This window comes from Nicotiana tabacum, unplaced genomic scaffold (assembly GCF_000715075.1).
Source record: "Nicotiana tabacum cultivar K326 unplaced genomic scaffold, ASM71507v2 Un00148, whole genome shotgun sequence".
Classification (NCBI taxonomy): domain Eukaryota; kingdom Viridiplantae; phylum Streptophyta; class Magnoliopsida; order Solanales; family Solanaceae; genus Nicotiana; species Nicotiana tabacum.
The window spans coordinates 57,043-66,549 of NW_027438386.1; positions in this window are offsets into that span (position 1 = coordinate 57,043).

Sequence of the window (9,507 nt, forward strand, 5' to 3'; positions counted from 1 at the left end):
GGACTCCCAGGTAGATGCCTCTACCGGCTGACCTCTCCATTGCACTCGCACTAAAGGATAACTCTTAGACCTCAACTGCCGTACCTGCCGGGCTAGAATAGCCACCGGCTCCTCCTTGTAAGTTAAATCTTTGTCCAATTGGACTGAGCTGAAATCTAACACATGGGACGGATCACCATGATATTTCCGAAGCATAGACACATGGAACACCGGATGAACCGCTGATAAACTAGGTGGTAATGCAAGTCTGTAGGCTACTTCACCCACCCTTTCAAGAATTTCAAAGGGTCCGATATACCTAGGGCTCAATTTGACCTTCTTTCCGAACCTCATTACACCTTTCATAGGTGAAACCCGGAGCAATATTCTTTCTCCAACCATGAATGCAATATCACGAACTTTACGGTCGGCATAACGCTTTTGCCTAGACTGAGCTGTGCGAAGTCGATCATGAATAATCTTGACCTTATCCAAGGTATCCTGTACCAAATCGGTACCCAACAACCGAGCCTCTCTCGGTTCAAACCAATCAACTGGGTGATCGACATCGTCTTCCGTATAATGACTCATATGGAGCCATCTGAATGCTCGATTGGTAGCTATTATTATAAGCAAACTCCGCAAAGGGCAAGAAATGATCCCAAGAATCTCCAAAGTCTATAACACAAGCGTGGAGCATATCTTCCAATATCTGAATAGTGCGCTCACACTGTCCGTCTATCTGTGGATGAAATGTTGTACTCAACTGCACCCGCGTGCCTAACTCACATTGTATAGCCCTCCAAAAATGTGAGGTAAACTGCGTACCTCGATCTGAAATAATAGACACGGGCACACCGTGAAGGCGGACAATCTCACAAATGTAAATTTCAGCTAACCTCTCTGAAGAATAGGTAACTGCCACTGGAATAAAATGTTCACAATGACCCAAACTGCGTCAAATTTTCTCTGAGTCCGTGGGAGCCCAACAACAAAATCCATAGTGATACACTCCCACTTTCACTCAGGAATTTCTAACTTCTGAAGCAAACCACCAGGTCTCTGATGCTCGTACTTAACTTGCTGACAATCCAGATACCGAGCTACATATGCAACTATATCCTTTTTCATTCTCCTCCACTAATAATGTTGCTGAAAATCTTGATACATTTTGGCGGTACCTGGATGAATAGAATACCTAGAACTAAGTGCTTTTTCAAGAATTAATTCACGAAGCACATCCATATCAGACACACAAATACGACCCTGCATTCGCAGAACCCCATCTTCCCCCTCAACAACCTGTTTGGCATCACCGTGCCGCACCTGTGATATTCCTACCTAGTACTAAAATAAAGGAAAATTGACAGAACAAGTACCAATTGCAATTTAAAACGTGATATTTGAATAGTGCCACTAAATAACAAAAGGCAACCCTAATATATTGATATGACAAGTACCGATCGTAATATAACGTGATATTTGAATAGTGCCACTAAATAAGTATTATCTCCGATTCATTTGATGTGGCAAAATTTGAATAGATACAAAAAAAAAAATTTTAAAAAAACTTTTAAAATTTGTAATCTAAAGCAAGTTATAGAAATCTCATTAAGGGTAAAATTAAATCGCCGCTAAATTTAAAAAGTTATCATTCTTTTTGAAATAAATTAAATAACATATTGGTTGAGGAAGCAATATGTACATAAGCTGAAATTTCTTGACGTAATCTAGCATAAAAAATATCTTTTAAGAAAAGACAAACTCATATATATACCAACATATGAAACTAATTGATCAAATCAATCCTTTTCATTAAAAAAGAGTATCGCAAGAATACTGTAGGATGTGATCTTTTCCTATTATTGTAAATGTAAATATATGGTAAAAGGTAAACCAAGGCTTTCTTTTTCAATATTCCTATTATTGTTTGATATTTGGCTATAATTATATATTTTTAGTACATTACTTATCTTATATGTTGGTGTTTTAATGTTAAACTATACTATATTTGTGCTTAATTCAATTTATTTTATATGTAGGTGCTTTGGAGATGAAATTGGGAGCAAACTAAAAATTTTATGTGTATTTTATACACTATAAAAATAATTTATGATTATTTAATTATGGGACAATGATTGAAGTTGAGTATTTATTATAAAAGAAGACAAAGAAAGACAAAAAAGAGAAGCAAGGCAAAAGAACAATTGAAAAGAGAGAATTTGACAAAGCTAGGCAACGTAACTGCAAACTGAATCGAAGAAGCAGTACGCGACGCGAGCTATGAAGCTCGCTATAGTGGTTGCGTCGCACAACATACCGCGAGGTGGAATGCGCGGCAGAGCAGGCTAGGCGCGGTCTGTCGCGAGGCGACGCGTGTTCCGGGTTTTAGGCTTATTTTGTCTCTTTTTGATTTTGGACTTGGTTATTTTGTCTAGACCTTTTTCCTACACATATAAATAGTCATTAAACACCATTTTGACGGAGAGGGAGACCGACATTAGAGATTTAGACCGAGAGACCGACATTAGACCAGAGATTTGACCTAAAGAGGCAAAAACACACTAGGAGCAAGGCGGAGAATTCTTCTACGAGTTTTTCACTTCCTTCTTCCTATTTCCATTATTGGTTATGAATTCTAGTATTGTAGTTATGCATACTATTATGAATAGATAATTTGTTATCTAGGGTTTTAATGGAACCTATTGGAGGATGATTTTCCAGTTACGCTAATATAAATTTGCTGTAGCTTTTTCTCTATTTGTTCAACTATGTTTATATTGTGGTTGGTTGAAGAGCTCTCAATCAATTGTGCCTATTTAGTGTGTATTACTCTGGAGAGAGTGTATATTTAGGTAGTTGATGAACAACATCACTCCTAACGTATATGAGAGATCAGTACGGAGAGTTTAAAGGTGGGATTAGGGATAACGAAATCTTGGTGCGATCTGAGTGAGCCGTACTTAATACCAGCTAGCATAATTTGGGAGAATATGTCTAGTAAATTATGGTAATTACTCGGGAGAGAGTTACGACACTCAGAGCACTCGTGATCGGTAGAGAAAACTTAGGCGAAATTATAGAAGGCATAGCGGGAAGGATTCCGACAATTGGGAAAATCATAACTCTCGACCTCCTTAGTCTTGTCTAAAATTTCGTCCTTGTTAGTTGATAATTTTACTTCTTTTTAATAGTTGTTAGTTAATTAGCTAAAAATAAATATTATAATCTCTATAATTAGGAAATTGTTTGGACTTGTGTTTCTTAGATATACTGAATAGCTGTAGCTAAGCCTTAGTTCTCTGTGGGATTCGACTCCGGACTTGTAAACCGTATTATATTTGCAACGACGACTTAGTCCTTTTATAAGGCATAGTTGGGCGTTGTCACGACCCAATATCACCTATAGGTCATGATGGCGTCCAACACTACAGCTAGGCAAGCCAACTTAATAAATTAAGCATATATTGACAAATTTTAAAACCAAGAAAATAATAAAACACCAAATTCTACCAATGTGTGTGCCAAGACCTGGTGTCAGAAGTGTATGAACATCTAGTAGATTATACAAAACCTCAAATACTGTCTAAAATAAAAATAGACAGAATAAAAAATACAATGAGAGATACTAGTAGCTGCAGAACGGCTCAGAAAGCGCAACTCACCACTATGCTCCCGAATAATGTGGGTGTAAGACGATAGTTCTCCCACTAGTACTTGCCTCAGGTCTTGCACAAAAAGTGCAGCAAGTGTAGTATGAGTATTTAAACAACATGTACCCAGTAAGTATCAAGCCTAATCTCGAAGTGGTAGAGACGGGATGGCCGACTTTGACACTCACTATGGGTCAATAATAATAATTGAAATACAACTAGGATATTTAAATCAGCATGATTTATAAAATTTACAATAATTTATTTAAACAGCAGAAATAATCAAATTCCTTCAAATGCAACAATTCTCAATATATTAATTAAATTCCTTAAATTCAAATAATTTTTAATTTATCAATTAATCTCATTTACAGGAATAATAATTAATTCCTTAACAAGCAGGAATAATAATTCATTAAATTTCAAGGATTCTCCAATTTATCAATTAGCTTCGCAAGCTGAAATAACTATTAAAATATCGTGTAATTATTATTATTAAGCACGATTTCTGCCGAGGACGTACGACCCGATTCAGAGTGTCGTGTACACTGCCGAGGGACGTGCCGCACGATCCATAGATGCATCTATCCTGCCGAGGCGTTCGACCCGCTCCACAAGAAAGGAGGACATTTTCTTATGCACCTCTGGAAGGAGAGTATATTTATTATAAAATAAATTCGGGAGGAGAATAATTTCTTTTAATAATTAATTGATTTAAATAAAAATTAAGCATATGAAAATTTCATTTTTTTCTACTTTTCATAACAATTCACAATATATACATCAATTATTTTAATTAATAAAGAATACAATTCACACAAGTAATTCATGCTTTGAGTCCTAAACTACCCGGACTTTAGCATTAATAGTAGCTACGCACGGACTCTCGTCACCTCGTGCGTACGTAGCCCCCGCAATTTAGCAACAATTATTCAATTTAATCCCTATAGGGTAATTTCCCCCTCACAAGATTAGACAAGAGACTTACCTCGTCTCAAAGTTCACTTTTCGATTATCGCATCGCGTGAAATTCTCGATTCGATGCCAAAAAATTCGAAACTATCCAAAAGTTATATAAAATAATTAATATATGTTCAATAATTCGAAATTCATCTATTAAATAAAGTTTCCTATCCAAAATAGTAAAATTTCTAAAATTCACCCCGGGCCCACGTGCCCAGATTCTGAAACTTTTCGGATGGAAACGTTATCCAGAATCTTAGGAACATAAATATATGATTTTTACTAAGTTCCATAACAAAATTCGTGGTTAAATCATATTTTTGTCAAACACCTAGGTTTTCATCAAAATCCATGATTTTCACTAATTTACATGTTATAATCTGCCAATAATCTATGTATGTAACTCATGTTATGTAGGAATTACTTACCTCAAAGTGCTAGGTGAAAAACCTCTTCCAAAAGCTCCAAGAATCGCCCAAGAGATGAAAGAAAAGTGAGATAAATGGCCTAAGTCGCGCATTAAATGAACTGGGCACAGGCCTCTGATGTCGCATTTGAAACACCAGGTTCGCAAATGCGACACAACTCTCGGAAATGCGAAGCTTGGCCTTCAGCTGCTAGGTTCGCAAATGCGACCAAAGAGTCGCAAATGCGAACTCTCCTGGGATCGCAAATGCATCAAATGTGTTGCAAATGCGAACACTGCCTGGGTCGGGCTTCTTCGCAATTGCGAAGCCCTTCTCGTAAATGCGAGGTTCGCATTTGCGAACAATTTCTCGCATTTGTGAGACCTGCAACTGCTGCCAAGAAACACCAGAAAACTGATGTATTTTCATTCCTTCCGAATGTCCGAAACTCACCCGAGCCCTCGGGGCTCCACACCAACTATCCACACAAGTCTAATAACCTCATACAAACTTGCTCGAGTGATCAAAATCCGGAAATAACATCAAAATCCAAGAATCGGATGCCAAAACGCATGAATTGTCTTATGAATTCAAAAACTTCTAAAAAGACTTCTGCTCGTCCGATTCCTATCAAATCAACTCGGAATGACACCAAGATTTGCGTGCAAGTCTTAAATGACCTTACGGAACTATTACCGGTCTCAGAATTCCATTCGAACCTCGGTATCACCAAAACCTACTCCAAACCAAATTTAAAGAACTTTAAAAAACCTTCAAGAACCAACTTTCACTATTAGGCGCCGAAACGCTCACGGGTCCACCAAAACCCGATTCGAACATACGCCCAAGTCCAAAATCATCATGTGAACCTATTGGAACCGTCAAATCCCAATTCTGGGGTCGTTTTCTCAAAATGTTGACCGAAGTCAAACTTGTCCATTTAAAGCTAACTAAAGGAACCAAGTATTCCGATTTCAACTCACACACTTCCAAATCCCGAACCAACCATCCCCGCGAGTCATAAATTAATAAAAGCATGTTCGGGGATTTTTATTTTAAGGAACGGGTTTCTAAAAGTTAAAATGACCGCTTGGGTCATTACATTCTCCACCTCTTAAACAAACGTTCGTCCTCGAACTGGTTTAGAATAATACCTGGAGTGCCAAATAAGTATGAATATTTGCTCTGCATGTCCTCCTCGGCCTCCCAAGTCGCTTCCTCGACTGGTTGGCCCCTCCACTGGACCATTACTGCAGAAAGACTCTTGGACCTCAACTGGCAAACTTGTTTATCAATAATGGCAAATGGCTCTTCTCCATAACCCAAAATCTTATCTAGCTGAACTGTGCTGAAGTACAACACATGTGATAGGTCAGCATGATACTTCCGGAGCATAGATACATGGAAAACCGGATGAACTCTCGATAGACTAGGAAGCAATGCAAGCTCATAAGCAACCTCTCTAACTCGTCTCAACACCTCAAATGGGCCTATAAACCTTGGGCTCAACTTGCCCTTCTTCCCGAATCTCATAATTCCCTTCATCGGAGAAACCTTCAAGAGAACTTTTTCACCGACCATAAATGATATATCACGTGCTTTCTGATCCGTGTAACTCTTTTGTCTGGACTGTGCTGTACGAAGTCGCTCCTAAATCAACTTTACCTTTTCCAAGGCATCCCTTACCAAATCAGTACCATATAACTTAACCTCACCGGGCTCAAACCATCCGATAGGTGAATGGCATCGATGGCCATATATAGCCTCAAATGGAGCCATCTCGATGCTAGATTGGTAACTGTTATTATAAGAAAACTCAGCCTAAGGCAGGAAACGATCCCACTGACCTCCAAAGTCAATCACACATGCCCTGTGCATATCCTCCAAAATATGAACTGTCCGCTCTGACTGCCCATCAGTCTGCGGATGAAAAGTTGTGTTGAGCTGTACACGGGTCCCTAATTCACTCTGTGCTACTCTCCAGAAACGTGAAGTAAACTGAGGGCCTCTATCTGATATGATGGAAATTGGCACACCGTGCAACCGGACTATATCTTGAATATAAATCTGGGCCAACCTCTCTGAAGTATACGTAGTCACAACAGGAATAAAATGTGCCGACTTGGTCAACCTGTCAACAATCACCCAAACTGCATCAAACTTCCTCAAGGTCTGCGACAACCCAACTACAAAGTTCATAGTAATTCGTTCCCATTTCCACTCTGGTATGGTCATCTGCTGAAGTAGGCCACCTAGCCTCTGGTGCTCATATTTTACTTGCTGGCAATTTAGACAATTAGCAACATACTCAACTATGTCCTTTTTCATTCGTCGCCTCCAATAATGCTGCCTCAAGTCACGATACATCTTTGTAGCACCTGGATAAATAGAGTACCGAGAACTGTGTGCCTCCTCCAGGATCTTCTTCCCCAGTTCATCCACATTAGGAACACATAGACGATCCTGGATTCGTAAAATACCATCCACACCTATAGTGACTTCCTTGGCACCACCTCGTAGTACCATTTCTCGAAGAACCATTAAGTGTGGGTCGTTATATTGGCGAGCCTTGATCTGTTCAAATAGTGAAGACTACGCTACAACACATGCAAGAACTCAGCTGGGCTCTGAAATGTCCAGTCGCATAAGTCTGTTGGCCAAGGACTGAATATCCAAAGCTAATGGCCTCTCCTCTACTGAAATGAAAGCCAAACTACCCATATTCTCCACCTTTCTACTCAAGGCGTCTGCAACCACATTTGCTTTACCTGGATGATACAAGATAGTAATATCATAATCTTTTAGTAACTCAAGCCATCTGCGCTATCTCAGATTTAGGTTCCTTTGCTCGAACAAATGCTGCAAACTGCGATGATTAGTGTAAACTTCACAAGACACCCCATAAAGATAATGTCTCCAAATCTTTAGAGCGTGAACAATCGCAGCTAACTCCAAATCATGTACTGGATAATTCTTCTCCGTGGGGCTTCAGCTGACGTGAAGCATATGTAATAACTCGCCCTTCCTGCATCAATACACAACCCAAACCAAGGCGTGAAGCGTCGCAATACACTGTATACATTCCCGACCTAGAAGGTAACACTAACACTGGTGCTGTAGTCAATGCTATCTTGAGCTTCTAAAAGCTTGACTCACAATCATCGGACCATCGGAACTAAACACCCTTCTGGGTTAATTTGGTCAAAGGTGCTACAATAGATGAAAAACCTTCCACGAATCGGCGATAATAAACAACTAAACCTAGAAAACTCATGATCTCAGATGCTGAAGTAGGACGATGCCAATTCTGAACTGCCTCATTCTTTTTGGGATAAACTTTAATACCTTCGCCCGATACAATATGCCCCAAAAATGCTACAGACTCTATCCAAAACTCACATTTAGAGAACTTAGCATATAGCTTTTGTTCCCGCAATGTCTAAAGCACTACTCTCATATGCTGCTCATGTTCCTCCTTACTACGCGAGTAGATCAAAATGTCATCAATGAAGACAATGACAAACGAATCAATATATGGCCTGAATACCCTTTTCATCAGATCCATAAACGCTGCCGGGGCATTAGTTAAACCGAAGGACAATACCAGAAACTCATAATGATCATATTTGGTACGGAAAGCAGTTTTCGGAACATCCGAATCTCGAATCTTCAACTGATGATACCCCGACCTCAAGTCGATCTTAGAGAACACCCTAGCACCCTGCAACTGGTCAAATAGATCATCAATACGCGGCAACGGATACTTGTTCTTAATAGTGACTTTGTTCAATTGGCGATAATCAATACACATCCACATTGTTCCATCCTTCTTTTTCACAAATAATACCGGTGCACCCCAAGGCAATACACTCGGTTTGACGAACCCTTTGGCTAATAACTCTTCAAGTTGTTCTTTCAATTCTTTAAATTCTTTCGGAGCCATGCGATACGGTGGGATAGATATAGGCCGGGTATCTGGAGCCAAGTCAATACAAAAATCAATATCATGATCAGGTGGCATACCTGGAAGATCTGAAAGAAATACATCAGAGAACTCCCGAACTACTGGCACTGAATCAATAGCCGGAGTCTTTACAGTAGTATCCCGAACATAGGCTAGATAAACCAAACAACCCTTCTCAACCCTGTGTTGAGCCTTTATAAAAGAAATAACCCGATTAAATGAACTAACCGACGAACCCTTCCACTCCAGCCTAGGCAAAGATGGAATAGCCAAGGTAACAGTATTGGCATGGAAATTCAGAATAATATGATATGGAGATAACTAGTCCATACCCAGAATAATTTCAAAATCTATCATCTCGAGCAATAAGAGATCTGCTCTAGTTTCATAACCATAAAATGTAATAATACAAGACCGGTAGATCCGATTCACAATAACAGAATCGCCTATAGGAGTGGACACATAAACAGGAGTACTAAAGGACTCACGAGAAACACCCAAGAATAGAGCAAATAGAGATGACACATATAAATAAGTGGAT